Consider the following 20,619-nt stretch of genomic DNA (forward strand, 5'->3'; position numbering starts at 1 on the left):
ATGTTGGGTATAGTCACATATTTGTGGACAGAATTCAACGAATTGCTGTCCTACTATAATCTTTTTCATTCATTTGAACACACAGATGATAATGCCTTTAGCAGGAAGAATCATGTAAGAATGGATGAAAATAGGTGTGCCTAAAAATAAGGCACCTGTGATTGGGAAGCATCAGCTTTAAATTATTCTGAGAGAATGTTGGCCATTGAGAAATTGGGTTCTTTAGTTGTGTTGGAATTTGGATCTTAGATGTGGAGTCTCGGGTCTAAGAGTTCCCCCTGCTGTCTTCTAAAAATGGAAACTGACAGGGTAAATGCAACAATACCTTTCTCTTTCCATTTCTGACTGCTAATAAGAATAATAAAACCATGTGCTTTTCTTCCTTATGCCCCCAGTCCTAGACTTATTGATGCTTAGTCAATATATTTCTTTCTTTCTTTTTTTCTTTCTTTCTTTCTTTCTTTCTTTCTTTCTTTCTTTCTTTCTTTCTTTCTTTCTTTCTTTCTTTCTTTCTTTTTTTAACCTAAACTGTTTATTAGGTAGGAAATATGCAAACATTACTGTAGTAGCAATAACGGTGGAGCTGAGGGTACTGCATCTTCTCCATGCCTGCAGCGAGGGCCACCAATACTGTGGCAGAACTTGTGAACCTTTCCAAGGCCACCACTCTTATGACCTGCACGTGTCAGTCTTCACTTCTCCCCGTGCGGGCAGACTGGTTCTGTGATCCACTGGGTGTCAGGATTTCCTCTAATAGCTTTGTGGATTGGATCCAGGAGGATGACCTCAAAGAACTTGTATGTGGAATCTCGGCCAACCCAATAAGAATTCAAGACTCTTGGAGCCTCACAGGGGCATCCAGCTCGCTCCTCTGTAGCCAACTGAGGCTTCGAGCAGACTTTGAGCTGGTTAAGCCCATGAGGGACAGGCTTGCCATAGGTCGCACCCCTAGGAACTGGGCGTTTGCAGCTGCCACACTGTACAGGAATCTGATAGATGACATAACTTTGCTTGGCCTTATACTGGAGTCTGTGTGGTTTACCGGGCCAGGATAGGAGGGTTGGGTGGTGGAGCGCAGATAGCTGTCAGTGCTGCCCATGGTGCACCCCGAGAAGAAAACACATCATGTCGGACTGCTGCTTCTGCCACAGCTCCTGGATGTGCTTCCAAGTGCCCCCATTGGCTTAGCTATGAGCCAAAGGCTGCCGCCAGACGGAGAGGCTTAGATGTATTTCTTAACACATTTAGTTATTTCCCCCACTATGGAAGATGCCACAGACTCCAAGCCTGGAGTGAATCATGGAGTCTGTAAATTAGAAGCCATCACCGTGATCCCCGGAGAAATGACTGCTAAAAGCCCGACGTTGGAAGAAGAGATGAAATATAAAAAGTAGCAACTGTGTTGAAGTACTTTGGCGATGACTGTCCCTAATGATGGCCTTAGTTCTTCCATAAAACAAAACTCAGAAGCACTTCACCTCTTTCTGTCCCGATGCCTAGAGAGAGACAGGGAGATGAAAGACTCTGAGGAAAGATCTCCTTTACAGATGGCCAAGATTTAATCAGGGATTTAGACTGCATGAAGACAGAAGCCTCAGTTACGTAGACATGCACTTCCACGGAGCACTTGATTTCCCAGGGATGCCAGATAATTGAGTTATACCTGAAACCCTGAACCGTCTGCATAACACACAGGCACACACACACCCAGCTTCTGTGTGCCAGGAGGTGTTAAATGCTCTGAAAACTGTAATTAAATAGCTGACGTTGTGCCGCAGAGCCACCACGAGCATCGACTGGTGCCGTCCTTCAGCGTGCCGCGCTAACATTCGATCCCGGGAGCTGCGACGAATCCAGCCCCTGTTGGTAACACATTCGAACTAAGAGGTGTGTATTCTTGTTCATGTACTTTTTCATTAGCACTAATAATGCTAATGGGAGTGACAGATGTGATATGTTTTTGCCTCTTATCACTCACACCTTTTAGGTAGCGAGCTCCTTGGAGGAGGTAATTTCCCATGTGATACATTTACAGAGCCATGTGTTTAATAGTTTTCCTCAAAAGAGAATATGTCCGTAGGGACTGTTTATTAGTGGATGGACTCTGGGGAAAAGAAATTTGAATTAAATCAGTTTGAACCACTGAAGAAATTATGATGACAATTAATATAAATGGGAATGCCACACACTCACTTGTTCTTCTGTGTTTTTCAGGATTTTTTTTTTTTTTAATTTCTTACAAGATTTCAAGGTTTTTTTCCTCCCCCCAGACTCGTGAATTTGATGCTTGAGTATATACCCTCTTCATTCCTCCTCCGCAAACCTTCCTATTGGTTCAAAGGGCTCTGTAGTGTTTAAGTGAGTGACCGACAGTTCTCAGTATTTGAAACCATGCAAAGCCGTCTTCTTCTTGTGAGTACTCATCTCATTAAGGGCTTGTATGCTTGGTTATTGTATTCCCTCCACCATTATAGCAAATACTTAGTTTCTTTTTTGAGAGACCCAAAATGGATCTGTCTGGGATGGCCTGCTGCTACTCAACACCCTGCAGCTCCCCACAACCCCAACTCTCACACACTCAATGTTCACCGCACCCCATGCCTTGGGGGAACAGTGGCGGTCCGGTCCTCACAGCTCCGGCTCCTCTCTGGGCGCTTCTGCCTTCTTCTCCCCCAGGCTCAGAGATCTCAACTTTCTTCCTGGAGAACTCCTTTCCTAGTCCTTTAGTGATGGCGGGGGGAACTCATGGGGATACATGTGTGAGAAGATGGTGGAGGAGCCCTGCTGCTCTGGACGGTGGCATGTGGGGACAGCTTTCTGGCATTCTTATTTCCATGCAACATGCATGTTTCCTTAGAGACGATAGTATAGAATGACGGTTAGGTTACCTAGGATCACAAAGTTTTTATGTTAACGTGGTTCAGAAATGTTATAGACTAAATAAGGACTTGTCTAGGATGGTTTGGGACTGAATGCATTGATCTCCGCAAACCAAATTCCAAATGACCTTTAGGAACAGCCCATTTCCAAATCATGTATAATCTCTGGTCTATATTTCTGTCTCTTCTTGATGGGTTACTCAGATTGTTTACTCAGGCTCTGGAAATAGATGTACTAAGCCTGCGGTGTAGCATGGAGGAAAGAGTGTGAAACCCTGCCATTATTAGCTTTATGTCCTTGCGCAAGTCATGTAATGTCCATGAGCCTCAGTATTTCCATCTGTTAAATGGAGATGATTAATAGCCACGATACTTCACAGAATGATTGGGAATATCATCGGAGATAATGTACATTAAAGTGCCTTATAAGTTGTTAGGCAGGGATGTAAACCAAAGATTATTTAACAGTTGGATGGAGAAGAGCTGTGTTGGCAGGTCTCTCAGATACCATACATTTTCTTAAATTGTTGAAGGTATTTGCTAGGATTTTTTCCTCTTACCATTTTATAACACCACTGATGTATTGTTTTTAAGTAATACAGATTTTTAATGAATTAATATTCTTAATGGCTGTATGCTTTATAAGTAAAACACTTTACAGTAGTAAGGTGCTTCAAAAAGGCAATGTCCTTTTTTGAGTGATTAAAAACATGCTAGTCTCTATGTAACAGAAATGCTCGCCACTAGATTAAATCTTAATCAGTAACAATGTTTCACTAATTACAAAGTTGCTTTATATATTGGATAAATTGCTGTTTGTAAATATTGAATTATATTAACTAACAGAGCTGATTGCCAGCCATAGAATAAAGCACAAGGTTTGCTAAAAGCTTTCATCAGTGGTTCAAAGTAGGTAGGCACTGCTGCCTAATATTTCACTTAGCATGGAAAGGCAGGTAATGACATTATGAATACATTTATAATGCAGGCCAATTTCTTCTAAAATGCATGTAAGTATTATTACTTTACCGGGAGTCTGTGAAATATGATTTATTTAATGCATTTCAGCCCCCATAATATTAAGACATAATTGAGATGCGGAGTAAAAAAAAAAATTGCATGCAGTCAGTATGGTACATGAATCATAGACTAAATTGCTTGTAATTTTAAAGGCACTTAGAAAAATTGTGAAATTTATATAATGCATTCTTATGTTTGGAAAAGGTTATAAGAACAATAGTCTGGTTATTTTAGTAGTTCAGTCCTAAAAATAGGACTTATGAAGTATTCCTAAACCTAAGATAGCCATATGTGTGAGGAAATCCAAAACTTCTTATGTCCAGTTCTCATTAAATAATTTCTGTGAGTTTTTCTTTTAAACCTCTCATGTTTAGTGAAGTCGCTGAGCAGTATATAATTTCTATAAAGGCCATAATCTAGTTTTTATAAACTATGCAACTGGATGAATGACAACATAAACGTTGCCAGCGTGTTTAGAAGGGAATCAGTTAAATGGTACTTGGAATTTTGATGATTATTGCTTTGAAAAGACTGAAAATCACAGGTCTTGGCTTTATAGTTTAATTACTTGCTTAACAATTGCTAGTGATTCACTAAATCACAAGGCTTCCAAACAAATAACATCAGTAACTGCTGCCATGCCTGAGCAACTCCAATTTTCTTGACAATGGCTACCAAACTGTGTTTAGCCTAATATAAACTGTTAGTTTAACAGCAAGCAATAGGAGTTTCGAGTGTACCATTGATGAGACGCCAGCAAATTGAGCGCTTTACCAGTGGTGACACTTATGTCAAGAATAACTTCAGCGTATTTCATCAAGACCAGTTGGAAAAGCAAATATAGTAATTATCCCCATCCCTTTTTGATATTGGATTTAATAATAACAAGCACCGTCCAGCCCTCCAGGGCTTCTAATTAATAATTGGTTCTTGAGAACACAGCATGTGGCTCCTCACAGTTGGAAGAAGGCTGGCACTCAGGGTGAGCTTAAGGTCCTTCATACTTTTGTAGGCCGGGGTCAGAGCTACTGGTGATGGTTTAAAGGGAGAGCAAGATGCAGGTGTCCTGGTAGGAGAAGTTACGTGGGCTTTTATCGACCTGTGCTCTCTTTCTTCACTGTGTCTTCACTTCATGGCATTTCTGTGAGTTCATGCCTCTTCCATCTTGCCCTTTGGCAATGGCGAGCTCTTTATTCCAAGTACCTTCTTGCAGAATTAGATGATTTCCTCAGTTTTTACGTAGGTAGCCATCCCCGTCTTGCTCGCATGAGTCACCTGAACCCCTGTTCTTTAATATTTTACCACTGAAATAATGTAAAAGGACATTGCGGACTTGCATTTAAGTAGTGATAATAAAGCGTAATATTTTATCAAGCACTTGCTTTTGCCAGGCTCTGTGCCCAGAATTCCACATGTATCTAATTTGATTGTTATAGCATGAGGTGGTAGTATTACTGTTCCTGTGATTGGAATAACTGAGGCTTAGAGAAGTTAAGTAATTCACCTTTCACCACTAGGCAATCACTTTGGCTTCAGACCCATGCTTTGAGCTACTACGTACGCCATTGAGTCTAGTATAAATGTGCCTTCTGAGTTTGTGAACATTACTTATTTAGTTGTGACCCTGTATGAAATATGGCCCTCCTTGGTGTAGAAGGGTACTTAAAATTTTTTAAAGTCGTGACCTCCAATAATACATTTTAAGTTATGATGCAATGCACATGGATATATTAATAAACACAAGAAATTCTACTTTCTGCCCTCATATTTTCTGTTTTATTCTGTTTTCATTTTTAAAGACAGTGGGTCGTAATCCACTAAAACATTTTCACAGTCCTCTAATAGGTAGCAACCTACAATTGGAAAATCATTGAGAATCAGTGCTGGCCTTCTGAGGTCCAGGCTCGTCAGTGAAATCTGAGTCTCACTGGTTTTATGTCTCACTTGCTTATATGCTGCCTCAGGTACTTGCACTTCTAATTTTGTTAGTTTTCTAATTTTGTGGGACCTTAAGTAGTTTTGGTAGTAGGCGTTTGTGAGTGATTGAATTCTGAGGATGGATTAATATCTTTCCTGAGGCTCAAGAGTTTCTCCTTTGCCATTTCATCATGGTCCTTTGGGGGCGTCGTGTGGATTTGAGATTGAGGGTTATTCTCAGGCATAACAGCAGGGAGTCTGCTTGAGAGTCTCTCCCCCTCTCCCTCTACCCTGGCCCTGCTTATCCTCTCTCTCTCAAATAAATCTTAAAAAAGTAGAATTGAGAAGATGCAGGGTAGTCTCTTGTCTTTGTTATGTTGCACCCTTTGCCAGGCAGACCTACCTAATTATTGGCCAGAAGGCAAGACCGAGGTTGTTGCCCCACATCTCTTTGCCTAGAATGAACTGGTAGCACAGACTGGGGTAACCAAACACCAGCGTGACATGCGGTGCCCACGTCCTCTCATGCCGTCCCTCCTTGAGCCAGCAAATTTGGGTACCTGTGCCATGCTGGAAGCCTCTAGGGTTACAGTGGGAAGCTTGACACACATGCTGCTGCTTTGAGTAGCCGTTCTAGTGAGAAGATAGTTGGAAAATAAGCAGATATACATTTATCTGCTTATTTAACAAAGGCAGGAAATATTTGAGGGGCAGCACTCTGGAGTAAGATGACTGTAGTAATTCTCCACTCATCTGGGCTCCATTCTCAGGGTGGTTAGTTTTGCCAGTACCTGCAGATGTTCCAAAGTAACCCAGAATGGGTCCGCCAAAGGCTACCACCGGATTTCCACTTGGGAGAGGCCTGTAACTCAGGGGGAGACTGTTCTGAAGAACAGGGCTGTGCAGGCCATGGAATAGCAGCATTGCTGTCACTTGGAAGCTTGTTGAAAGTGCAGACTCTCTGACCCAGCCCAGATCTACTGAGGCAGAATCTACATTTTAACAGGATCCCCAGGTGAATATGCGCATTAAAATTGGAGAAGCCCTGCTAGAGTAGTGGTTCTCTGCTTGGCTACTCTAGAAAAATAGGGTTGGGTAGGATAAGTCACTCCCAGCATAATGACATTTTGTCCAACCTTGAAGCATCTACTAGGGTGGAAATTGTCAGATGCTGCCACTTAACTCACTCCTGCTACTCCCAGCAAGACCGAGCAGGGTACCGTCTCCTCCCTTTTGATACCTCCCTCCCCGCAACCCGAATGGACCACCAGAAGTTCGTCCTCCCCCAGCATTCGTTAAGAAATCCCCCTGGTGGGATTCAGTTCTACATGGGTATCCCCAGCGGCCGACCTCATTCGTCTCCTTGCACCTACTTTTGGAGTAGGAGCCCTTTTACCTGTGGCCCCCTTGCGCTCCCAGACTCCGCTAGCCATGTCCGTGCCCGTGTGTGTAATAAACCTTTGAAGTACTTGGGATCTTTGTCTTAGCTGTGCTGTATTTTGGTGTTTTGACCTCTGGTATCTTTTTGGAGGGAAGGACCAGCAGACCCAGATATAGACCAAGTCCAACTGGGGCTAAAAAAAAAAAAAAAAAAAGAACATTTCTGCAGGGTAGGACCTAGGATGCAACATGTTTCAAAGCTTCCAGATGATTCCAACTGGCAGCCAAAGTTGATATCTTTTATGTTTTTAGGGCCCTAGAACAATTTAGAAGCAACTTATGATAAACTCTGACTGATGCTTTCCATGTCCATCATTGAAATACACCCTCCTCTGCAGATGAATATGTAGAACGCAGGCTGAGTGTACACCCTTAGAATCACTTGGTCTTGTTCTCACAAAACTCATGGCAGCAGAACAGAGAGCCACCAGAGTTGAATTTGAGTCACCACAATGAGGCTGACATCAGATCCTGTGGAAAATAGGTGGTTACAACTGTGACTCAGTTGATAAATGAATAATAGCACGTTAGCATTTGAAAAATGCTTTTTAAAAAGTTCTTTTCATGTGTAGGAAATTTTTGTCTATCATTTTCATCTGACGCAGGCCAGAATGTGCTCCACATTTGTGGAAGTGATCCAGACCTAGGTTTCTGTGTGATTCTGAAATTGACAGCTGTAGTCCCAAACTTCCACACTCTGGAAGGTTTTCGTGTCAGCCTTGCTTTTTTTGCCTTTTGCTTTTTCAGATGACACAGAGCAGAAAGGATCAGTTGGGAGTCCCTCAAAGCCAGACGATTAAATGGGATTAAGAGAAGGTATTCTGAGGCGGGGAACGGTGACTAGATGAAAGGACTCAGGGGGGAGATTTTGAGGTCCTTAGATTTGATGACGTTTTGGTAAGCCAGGGCTATAAGCTGTGGCTTAGAAGAGACACTCAGGTGGAAAAATTGAAAGGAGGTCCTTAAAATTTTGTAGGATGTAAAAAAGAGAAATTTTAGCAGAAAAGGTTCGTGTGCCAGTAATGAGCCTGATCTGAAATACTGTCCTTCCAGCACTTTGATACGTGTCTATCAGTGGGCTGGCTTTGACGTTCAGACCCTGCATGAGCTGGCTTAACTTGTGAATCCTGACTAAAAGGAAACAGTTGGAGATGGCAGGTTCAGTGCTCACGTACCACAGCGATGGGCTCCCGAGTTGGGCTGGCCAATAAGCAGTTCCTTCCAGGACAGAGACCAAGGGAAGCGCCTTGCTTTTGCTTTGTCTTAGTGCCTGCATGTCTCTGACAAGTGAACAATAAAATGTACTGTTTGATTTTAGACAGTCTTGCTTCTTTTCCTCTGTCCCTCCTGCAATCTTTCTTTTTCATGTCGCATTCATTGCATGAGGTGCTTTTCACCTCTCCTTCCTGACCCTGGGTTCCAGTCAGTGTTCATTGGTAGCTCTCACCCAGGATGTGCTCTAATTGGCAAAACTGTAACCTGGTAGCAGCAGTTCGCTATTTCAGTTTCCTAATTGGTGTCAGGGTCTGCTGGTGAAGCCCAGCTATGTTGGACTGATGGATAGATCGGCCGCTGTGACCGCCACGCTTCAGTCTGACCAACAGGTTTATTGCTTTTTGAAACCAAAAATTAAAATGTTAAATATATCCTACAGTGTTCCTAGTGGGTCTGAAATGAAATCAGCTATTCATCATTAAGGAATACTTTCAATGTTACCTGAAGGTCCCTTGGGTTTGCAACTCAAAATTTTGTTCTATTTCTAACTCACAGCTGGCTGTTTTCTTGCTTTCATAATGCACTGTAAAGCTGCCTTATATTTCACACCGCCTGCTGCACAGTGGGTTTCTTCTTTTCAGAAGTAACGCAGACATTGTGTTAAACGTGTGCGTGTTGGGGGTTGGGCTGGCATTTAGAGACCCCTCACAGAACTTGAAATTTACAAGCTCATTTACATTGGTCAGTGAGAAGGTAAGTTGTTAACTGAATCCTAAGAAAAAATGATACAGATTCTTTTTCAAAAGCTCTTTCATGTAATTGACATTTATGTCAAAAGTATAACTGAGGAGTTAGGCATATGAGTGTAGTATAATGACTGTTTACCCAAATTAATGCCTGAAGTTACAGAAGGCTACAAACTGCTGCATTTTAAAAGCGAGTTTTAATACTTTGATTAGCATATTACACTCCAGTATAATAAACCAATGTAATAATCTTAAAGAGATCAAGTGTTACCAGTGAGCAAACCTCTGATGTTTTTGTCTCTTCGAGTTTCTGTAGCCAGCACTTAATCATTTATAGCAGCATTTCTTTTGTAGAAAGAGTCCATCTTTATCAACACACAGTGTGTTTTAAAACATTCTAGTAATACTGTCTTGTATTTGTTTGCTTTATACTGATTTTCCGTAGAACTTTCCTGGCTGTTCTTCCTCTTGTGCCTTTGAATATCCTCAAATTAAGGAGTTACTATTTTACATTTTATTGGGGGGGGGGGCGCTGAAAAACAAAAGTTACGTGACTTGATGGAAATCACTACTTCCACATAAGTGACCAAGTTGTGGCTTGAACCAGCTCTTGTGACTCCATGTCTAGTGTTTTCCCACATTAATATATTGCTCTCTATGTGCTGAATGTATCATTAGTGCTCTGGGCATTACAAAGATGACTCACACTCTCTTGGCCTAAAATTCTAGTTCAGAAGATCAACATAGGCACAGGTAGAAACACAGAGTACTAAAGGGCCGAGGTAGAATTCAGGCTCTAGAGATAAGGTTGGGCTATAGGGATGAATGAGGAGAGAGCCTGCCAAAATTTCTTAGAAGAGTGAGTATCTGAGCTGGAACTTTAAAAAGGAGGGGTTAGGGGTTTGAAAGGTTTTTGGCATCCAAACTGAGAGGACAGCTGGAACAAAAAGATCCAGAGGTGGGAGAACCCATAGATAGCAGAACCTGCTTCTGGATGTTGAGTACACGAATGTCATTGGAACTTACGGGCTGGGTAAGGCGGCCTGTTAATGGCCGACAGGTTAGAAGGCACAGAGTACCCAAACGGCCAGTCTTGTGGCCATGTCGAGGCAGATTAAAGGAGAGATAAAAAGGATGAAATCTTTTAGGATAAGAATGTGGGCTAGTCTTTCCAGCAAGGCGAAGCTATTTCTATTAGGAGACTGTACATTGGCATTCAAGGGGGGAGATTATATATGGTAGGCATTGCTGAGTTTAGAAGTGGAAGGTCCAAAAGGAGAAGTGAGCTACACCATACCATAAAGATTACTCTGATTTCAAAGACTGACAGGAATCACTAAGTCAGTTTAAGGTTTCTGTCATTTTGGTGTATTACTGAAGCAGCAAATAGGCAATCCTAAGGCCATCTGATGAGGTAAGGATCCATGTGACTGGATGGAGAGGCTTTCTCTTACTTTCTTATTTCCTTAGGGCAGACCTTAAGTACTGTGGTCCTTAGAGCAGTCATGGAGGAAATACTCTCTCATGTTCGTGGTGTTCAAAACTATAGGTTCTCTGACTTTGTATATGAAGCTGAGGAAGGCACTCTCCCAACCCTTAAACATCTACCTGTCACTATAAGAAGAAAGACTTCCTGTGCCTATTCCTGTGTCATGTTTCTTACTGTCTAATTGGATGGTGATGGCTTGAGATTTGGTTAATGACCAGTTATGTTTCAGGTTGCTGTGTTTGAAGTACCTCCAAGACATCCATGTGGATATATTCATTAAATAAATTAGAGGCAGTTTTGGAACTGGGGAGGGTGGCCAGGGATGGAGAGAGGTCTGAGAATCTTTCTCACAGCGGTAAAGATCGGGAGTGGGGAGATCTCCAAAGAAGAGAATGTGGACAGAAGACAAAAGAGGGCAAAGGTAGCATTTTGGCAGATACCCGCTGGAGGAAGAGTTGTGGAGGAGATGACATAGGAGCCATCTGCAAGGAGAGAAGGAGGAGTATTGGCTGTGAGCAGAAGAGAGAGCTTCAAGAAATGGTTCCCAGAGAGGGCCAGCAGGATGAGCGCTGATGGGAGGCCGTTGACTTAGGCAATTATCGATCAGTGATTAGCTTACCTAATAATGTGCATACCTCAAGCAGTGGAATCAGAGCCAGCTTTCAGGTAGTTAAAGAAGGGAAAAAAGGAAAAAGCTGAGGAAGTTACTTTTCTGTCAGGACTTTAACCTGTGAAAGAACTGTGGTGAAGAATACATACCTTGAAGAAGCAGCAGTGTTTTGGGAGTTTTCCCTTATTTTTTTCCTTCATTAACCCCCCTTCTTTTAAATAATTTTTCTTCATTGTTTTTAGCTCATTTTTTAATTCAAGTATAGTTAACACACAGTGTTGTATTAGTTTCAGGTGTACAATATGTGATTCAACAATTCTGTGCGTTGCTCAGTGCTCATCAGGATGCGTGTACTCTCTATCCCCTTTCTCTCTTTCGCTCATCTCCAGCCCCCCCAGCTGCCCTCTGACAACCACCAGCTTGTTCTCTATAGTTACAGAGTCTGTTTTAGGTTTGTCTCTTTTTTTTTCTTTGTTCATTTGTTTTATGAACAAATAAATTCACACGCGAGTGAAATCATATGACATTTGTCTTTCTCTGACTGACTCATTTCACTTAGTATTTATACCCTCTAAATCCATCCATATTGCTGCAAATGGCAAGATTTCATTTTTTTTTTAAGATTTTATTTATTTATTTGACAGAGATCACAAGTAGGCACAGAGGCAGGCAGAGAGAGAGGAGGAAGCAGGCTCCCCACGAGCAGAGAGCCCGATGCAGGGCTCTATCCCAGGACCCTGAGATCATGACCTGAGCCGAAGGCAGAGGCTTTAACCCACTGAGCCACCCAGGCTCCCCAAGATTTCATTCTTTTTTATGGCTGAGTAATAGTCCATTTGTGTGTGTGTGTGTCTGTGTCTGTGTACCACATCTTCTCTATCCATTCGTCAATGGAAGGACACTTACATTGCATATCATGGCTATTGTACACAATGCTGCAATAAAATAGAGGAGCATATATCTTTTTGAATTAATATTTTTGTTTTCTTTGGGTAAATACCAAGTAGCGGAATTCCTGGGTCATATGGTAGTTCTATCTTTAATTTTTTGAGGAGTCTCCGCATTGTTTTCCATAGTAGCTGTATCAGTTTGCATGGAGAGGTTTCCTTTAAAGAGAGATTAATGTGTTTGAGAGCTTAGAGCAGGAATCCAGTGGCAAGAGAAAGATAAAAAATGCAAAAAGGTGGTAGTAAGTTGATAGAACACAATCTTAAGGGAGTTTTGGCGGGGGGGGTGGGATATATCCAAGTTTAGAGATGAGGGTCTTTGAAAAGGGAAGAGAAATCCTCTTCAGAAGATCATGTGAGGAAATTTAAATTGGAGGGAGAGAAGTTTGCAACCTAATGGGCTCCATTATCTCAGTTACAGGATTCACCGAGATTCTGTATTCTACTGTGTGAATGCCAGGTCAGTTTTTTCTTCAGGGCAGGTCTGAGGCAACCTCAGGTGAACAGGGTCAGGTGAGACATGATGGAATGGCCAGCCCGGTGCATCTTTGTTGCTAATCAGATGTTGATACCTCTTACCTGACTGACTTGTCCTTTCATGGTCCCAACTTGAATTTCACCCAGGTCTCCTGGACTTCTTTTAGTTTTTACCCTTTATCCTTGATTTCATTCTTTTCACGTTCCGGGTCTTCTTCTTGCCTGGGTCCATCCTCCTCCCGTAACAGGATACCCTCCTCATCAGGCCTCCAGCGAAAGACCTTAGCCTAGTCTTTCTGAGGGAATCTTCTGTAGGTTCTGTGCTTCCAAGAGAGAAAGAGGCTGCAGTTGCTTCACCTGTATCAATCAATAGACTTACTATCTGAACACTTAAATACGTTCCGAAGATCCTTCGCGATATGGATATCTTTGATTTTAGGGGTAGTGTAAGAAACTTCTTGGGAAAGATGGGACCTTTTAAAAAAGTTAGAATGAGGGGCGCCTGGGTGGCTCAGTGGGTTAAAGCCTCTGCCTTCGGCTCAGGCCGTGATCCCAGGGTCTTGGGATCGAGCCCCACATCCGGCTCTCTGCTCAGCAGGGAGCCTGCTTCCTCCTCTCTCTCTCTGCCTGCCTCTCTGCCTACTTGTGATCTCTGTCTGTCAAATAAATAAATAAAATCTTTTAAAAAAAAGTTAGAATGAAGTCTTAAATGTATCCAACAGATTTGAGTTCTGTCAGACTAGTTTTTGCTTACTGAAACCTACCTTTGAGTCGTCTTTAGGGTTGAGTTCTTCTGGGGCTTCTGAAATCCATTCTGACTGGCATTGGAAATGGACATCTAATTCAGAGAAGATACTATTATTAAAGATTGTCAGTTTTAAACAGCTTAATGCGTACATAAATGATAGAGCTATTTGAACAGTGTCTTTTATATTTTGAAAAATAACACTTGTTTTAGAAATTCAAGCCATTTTAAACCAGTTGTTTCCATGCACTTTGGCAACAGCTGTCGATACTATTATAAATGCTTGGGCAAGGGTCAGTGTTGTAATCTTGGAGGAGCTGAAGTTTAATACATATTTGATCAAATTACCAGCTTTTTCTACATTTACAGATGTGTAGATTTTTTTATACCTACTTGAGTAGGAACAGTAAAAACAGGGTTAGCTGTGAGGCGTTAGAAATGAGTGGAGGGGTGCCTGGCTGGCTCATCTAGTTAATTTCTCATTTGGTTAAGCATCTGACTCTTGATTTTGGCTCAGGTCATGAGATTAGGGTTGTGAGATCCAGCCCCGTGTTGGGCTCTGCATAGGGTAAGGAACCTGCTTGGGATTCTCTCTCACTCCCTCTGTTGTCTCTGTCCCCCAAACCCACCCCCACAAAAAAACAAGTTTCCAGAGACTTGGTGTGCATATTCAGAGTAAAGGAGATTTTCCATTTCACTTCATTGTGGTTAATAAAGACAGCTGGGCAAGGGGTCAGAAGCATCAGCAATCATTTATGATTTTCCATAAAACTACTGTTATACTACATTTTGGGGGACCAGACTGACATTCATCATTGTCATGGTTATAGGGAGCCCTTTACTGTATGTTCTAATCTGGGGGCGTGGGCTTATGTAATCTGTGTGAAGATAGGTATTAATAAACTGCACTGCCTAAAGTTCTGTCATCTGTTAGATTCTAATCATTAGCTCCATATCCCATAATATATAGAATTGTTCATAAAAAGTCATCAGAGATTATCTGATAAGGAGGGTGGGCACTGATACGTCATTAAAAGAAAAGCACCTCTGTGTCGAAGGTGCACGTTACGGGATGCGCTCGTGTCCATCATCTCCTTTGCTCCTCTGGTTCCCGTGAGTACTTCTTTCCAGCCTCTGTACTCCATTTAGTCTCATCCACTCCCAGGGCTCGAGCCATCAGCTATAAACCAACAACTTCAGAGTCTAGATTCTTAGGCTGTAGTTTTCGACACGGAGCGTTGAGCCGAGTCTTCTCTTCTCCCTGGCAGACTGCGTCGGAGACTGCTGTTCTCTTTCTCAGTGAGCGAGACCACCCTCTGGATCAGAAATCCAGTTGTCCTTGCCATGCCTCCTTTTCCATACCCTGCTGATTCCACTTCCTGAAAACTCTGGAATCCAGGGATGCCTGCATGGCTCAGGGTTAAGCCTCTGCCTTCGGCTCAGGTCGTGATCTCAGGGTCCTGGGATCAAGTCCCGCATCAGGCTCTCTGCTTGGCTGGGAGCCTGCTTCCGCCTTTCTCTCTGCCTGCCTCTCTGCCTACCTGTGATCTCTCTCTCTCTGTGTCAAATAAATAAATAATTTCTTTAAAAAAAACAACCAAAAAACCCCCCTGGAATCCAAGGTCTGGCACAGACCTTATCTGGGCCTTCGTGACATTTAGCCTGTATCCCTTCAAGCATATCTCCACTGCTTGCCTCAGTGTTGCACACCGCCTCTGGAGTGGTTTGGTTTATCTCAGGTGGACCTCTGATGTGTTAGCCCCAGGCAGGATGTCCTGCAGTGGCCTGCCATGGTCTCCAGGTCAAGTTGGAGCTTCAGCAGGGTACCAAGGCGCATCTTCATAGTCTGCCCGTGCTCGGTTTTACTACCTCATCTTTGGCCATATTTCCTTTTTTTACTTTTTTTTTTATTTATTTTTGTTATTTTTAGCTAATTATTGGCCATATTTCCAAGGGCAGCTTCAATGCCACTGCCATGAACCAGGTCGCTGAGCCTGCCATGCATTTCCAGGCTACCATCCCTCCGTGCTTTAATGCCTTTGCTTGTGAATATCCATCTTTTTCCACCTTAACTCTTTCTTGATCCTCTTCTTTTGGAACCGTTTTTGTTAACATTTCTCCATCCACTGTGAAATTTGTTATTCTGCTTCTGTGTTTCTGCTCCACTTCCCCAGTGGATATGAGCTCTTAGTGGATGGGGGCAGCGATCCTCTGTTACTTCAGCACCTTGTATCATGACTTAGGAGTGTCATGGATCTTTGCAGAACATTGCACAGGTCTGAGTCTACATACATATTAAATAACTAAATGACTTCTTCAGGTTGTAAGAGCTACAACTATAGCTAACTCCAAAGGTTCTCCTCTAGAACTTCTGCTCCGCTCCTGTATACACCAATTCTTACAAAAATAAGTCGTGATTCGGCTGACTAAACCATTGATCTTGTTTGAGTTATACTCTGGCTTAAAACAAAAAAAGTATTGACAATAAAACAGTTCATTAGTGTGGCATTAGTATGGCTGGGTGCTGATAGGTTGTTCCATAGGTGAAAAATACCAGCCACAGATTTTTTAAAAAATCTGTATAAATAATATAAACTCAGTTAAAACTTCACATTACCATACTGAGGGGCTAGCTCGGGGAACTGTGTCCCCTGTGAACAATGCATTTAATTAAGTTAAATTTTAATATTTAGGGGTAGCAACCAGACAAATTTATTACTCCCAATATTTATATCTTATAAAGTAGTAAATTGTTGCTGGAAAGCAGTAATAAAATCCAGTCATTTTGAAATGAATTCCAGAGTCACTGTAGTACAGGGTTAATCCGTGAGGTACCATGTTTTCTACTTGCAACATTGCAGCATAATCAGGTTCTTTTAAAATTTATCTTACTTAAATGAGAAATTGTCTTCCACCCATTTGTTAGATTAGAATCTCTCCCCTTTCTAATGGAGACTGAAGTGATTTTCCTCACATCCTTTCTTTCTCCTGGCTCCCTGCTCCACTGCATTATTGATATTATTATCTTGTAAGGGTTGTTTTGTGTTTCCAGAATTTATTTTTCTCCCCCAAACTCCCCCACCCTCTTCCCTTCCGAACAGATAAATTCAAAGAAAGAATAGCCCTTCTTTCATCCATTATAAATCATTTTTCATTTGAGCATGTCATCTTGCTTTTTTGTTACAATGAAGATCAAAGGGAATCAGGTTCACCACTAGTGTTCAGTTCTTTTCAGTTCTGGGCCTTAAAGAAATAGGATCTAGTTTAATTTGTCGCAGCTTTAGATCTCTCTCAAGGCATGTGGCACTCAGGTGGCTGGGCATGAATTCATGCTGTGTGTGTATGTGTGTGTGAGAGAGAGAGAGAGAGAGAGCGAGCAAGCGAGCTGGACATTTGGTATTTCATATGCTTTGCATTGCATATCCCAGAGATAGCACATCTCAAAGAACGTGTTTGTATTGGAATATTGCTTGCTTCTATTTAAACCAAGCTGGGAGTCCTTTAGAGATCCTCATTTAAAAATACGTACTCCGTAGTTTGAACTCTGGTGTCCTGTGAATTTTGTATATTCCACACTTGCTTGGCCTTTTTTCCTTTTTTTTTTTTTTTTTCTTTCTTTTTAAAGAGGTTAGAAAAAAAGAAGAAGAATTTTATAAAAAAGGATTTCAGTCCCTCACTCTGATCACAGCCGGTCTTTCCCTTTTACACCATGACCTCTCAGTTGTTGGTTGTCTGAATTTGGAGTATTAGCAGGTCAAATGAGGAGAGGTTAGTCCTTCCCTATATTTAAAACCAGGAATAATGAATTGCCCTTAAATGACTGTGAGACAGTGACAGATTTATAAATTAAAAACAATTGAGCTATTTTTAAACACCCTGCTTTTTACTTCATCCTGTGATTCATGTCTTTATGTCATGTTATTGTGAGACCATCGTTGGGTAATATTAGACCAAATCCTTCCCACTCAGTAGGCTGCTTGTCTGATCATTTTTAGCCTCCAGAATTTCCATATGATGTATTCCGTATTTCACTAAAACCAAGTCTCTTTTTCCTAGTCTCATTATCATCACATAATCTCACCCTGGTCAGTCAGCTTAACACTTCTTTTGTTAAGAAGTGCCAACAGTTCTTTTGTTCTCATTCCTTATTTCTCCAACTGTGGTCAAGGTTCCAGTCTTCTGGTTATATTTAGTCTAAGGTTTGTAAGCCAAATGCTATTCTTAAGGTTTTGATGAGTTGTCTGCAAAGGATTGAGGTGTTCTTCAGAAGTCTAGTACCCATTTATTTATTGCATAGAACTAATGAATACTTAAACACTTCAACTGTGTATTTTTGGGCTTCATTATTCCTGCTCATTCCCTAAGTCAAATTACACTTCCCATATGTGTGTTTCTTTTTTATCTTTGGGTTGCAAAAGTGTTTAAACAAATCTTTCAAAGTCTAAAGGCCAAAAATATTTCTGGTTATTGAGTGGGGTCTATCTCCCACTGATAAGTTATATTCCAAAAAGTGTGTTTATTTGATTGTAGAACTTGGGTTCTGATTTTTATCTGATTTTACATGCAATTTTATGCATGAAGATCTGAAGGCACATAAAACTCATGTATAGTGAGGTTTACAGACCCTGACACCCCGTTGCTAAGAATTAAAAAAATAAATCTTATTCACAGTCAATACTATGTTCTAACTGGTTGCACTTGCCAGAAATCTGGCCACTGCGTAAATGGAATAATTTAAATTTTTTTTCTCTCTGAATATGTTACATATTTATTTCTATCTGTGTCTAATCTTATCTATCTATCCATATGGAAAAACCAGGTTTGGAGTGTCCAGTCACATACAAATCTGTCTATAAATGGATAATCACATTCCAACTATAGTGAAACACACAGGCATTTAAAACTAACTAGAATATCAAGGTTTTGAAAAAGATTATTAATACAAATTTTTTGATAAGGAAACAAATTTATTGAAGATTCTATTGATGCATTTGATCTTTGAATGTCTGTTACGACATTGTTGTGACATTGTCTATTGTGACATGGTACGTGTTTTGATCTCATTTTAGCAAGACATTATTCCAATTTGAATCCATATTCTAAATGGCTCTTTGAGTTTGGTTTTCCTTCTTGACCTTGTGTGGGAATACGTAAGTTTTCACATGAAGGTTTACATGTAGATTCTGTATAAGATATACTTAATTTGTTTATCCAACAACATTCAGCACATTATGGATGGTGAGGGTTTGATAAAGCATGACTGTTTGAAATGATGTTTCCTTGTTATTGGCCAAGGGATTTAAAAAAGTAAGTAGTTACTTTGCTGGTAGGGTTGCCCTGTCCGTAAAATACAGAGTAGCAGTTTGTAAGTAGACCTACAGTAATGCTGACAGTCTCAGTTGTAGCTAGAAACCTGTTTAAGTGAATAAAACTTCCTAGAAATTGGTCAAGCAACTTAGAAGCCGGACTTAAATACTCAAAATAATGTTATGCTCAAGGGAAAAAATAGGGCTTATGCCTTTCACATGGACATTTGATCAAAGTTGAAATGTATCAAAGTACCTGCTGGTATGTTTGCCATCTCCGTCTCCTCCGAAGAGAAGCCGGGTTACGGTACCGAGACTTCTTTTAGTGTGTAAGCAGGGTGTGGGGTACAGACCAGGCATGGACTCAAATCAGGGAGTGGCACTTCAGTGATGTGTTGGGCAGTTTTCTGAAGTTTGTAGTATTTTCTTTGGTGTTTAGGCTTTGGGGGACTTGAACCAGAGACTGTTGATTACTTAGCTGAGGTACTTAGTGCTAATATTAGTAGTTTTGTTGGGAAAGGTCACATTCAAGGCCTGCAAATACATTCTGAGTCAGGAGTGATTTGGTCAGTCAACTCCTTTCTTCCTTCTTAGGATAACTGGCGTTGTGCTCTACAAGCACATTCATTCCCGTCTCCCTGCACTCACCTTAAGCTGTTTCTTCTTTTCCCTCCGGCCTGACTCTTGCCTGCCAAGTTGATAACAGGTTTTTCCCTATCCTTTCTGCATTCTCTTTGTGAGCTTAAGAACGCTTATCCAGTCAACCTCAGTTGTGTGTACCCAGAAAAAGATGGCGGGAATGGAGGCAGTGCTTCTTGGCTCTTGTGTTGACTCTTTATGGCTCTGGGTCCACTGATGGTCATTTACTGTTGCTGAACCTTTGTTCCTTCCTATCAACAGAGATGATGCTTGAAAGAATGGACTTCTCAAATCCTTTAAAACTTTACAATTCTCTGCAAATTCCCTATGTTCTGTAGGGAAATTAGACATCTCACTAACCCAGTGCCATCAGCCTCTGAGACTTGTGGTAAGAAGTCCCCTTTAGGCTTTACTGCTGCCTTTGGGCCATTTTCTAATGGAAAAATACACTCAGAATTTCAAACAATTGCCTTTGAATATAGTCTTTGGAAGATGACTAATGTAAACTTTTTTTGTGTTTATTGTCAGTGTGTGTTATGTTTTTCTGTTTTTTTATTTAAAGATCTCAAGCTCTTCTTAATTTCAGTTTATTTATTTGTAAATTGAGATTTTTGACACATCCTTCAAGAAACTATTAGGCTTATTTACTGTTTATTTTTAGGATGGGCCTAATATACAGAGGCTTGTAGATGATTAATCTTATTACTTTGCAAAAGAACAGTTTCAAGGGGTGAGTACTGAAACTTGTCCTTGTACTTGGAATTTACTTGCTTTTATTACATTTCTTAAATGAAATTTCAGAGCCTGGAGGAAAGTAGTGGTGTAAGTATATTTCAGGAATATATAATTGGTTTGAATTCTTTGGTAGAGAAGAGTTTTATAAAATTAGAGTATCATTATGAGTAGAGTTTAGCTTTTTTGCTTGTATGTATATATAGACCCTCAAATCTTTTCAAAATTGGAGTCATAATTTACTCAGATATCATCATATTAACACTAAAATATTGTTCATGTGACTTTTTCCTTCCCCTTGTTCCACATTTAATGGCATTCAATGAGTTTTGCTTCTCTGTGGTGGTGACTTGTCAAGAGGAAACTGTCAGTGGTAGGTAGGGAACAGCCTCTCTCCCGGGGGCCCATATGAGGATATGACATGTGGTTCCCATTGTAACCCAAGCAGTACCTGTTA

At 41.1% G+C, this 20,619-nt stretch overlaps 1 protein-coding gene and 1 pseudogene across 3 annotated transcripts in view; one reads left to right on the forward strand and one right to left on the reverse strand.

The window, feature by feature from the left end:
* CHCHD3 (coiled-coil-helix-coiled-coil-helix domain containing 3) overlaps positions 1-20,619 on the forward strand; it is a 272,891-nt gene that overhangs the window by 134,276 nt on the left and 117,996 nt on the right. The gene's annotated exons all lie outside the window — the stretch shown is intronic.
* Positions 1-20,619, reverse strand: part of LOC132015255 (large ribosomal subunit protein eL15-like) — a 30,716-nt pseudogene that overhangs the window by 4,319 nt on the left and 5,778 nt on the right.

The sequence above is a fragment of the Mustela nigripes genome, chromosome 4 (genome assembly GCF_022355385.1).
Source record: "Mustela nigripes isolate SB6536 chromosome 4, MUSNIG.SB6536, whole genome shotgun sequence".
In the NCBI taxonomy this organism is placed as follows: domain Eukaryota; kingdom Metazoa; phylum Chordata; class Mammalia; order Carnivora; family Mustelidae; genus Mustela; species Mustela nigripes.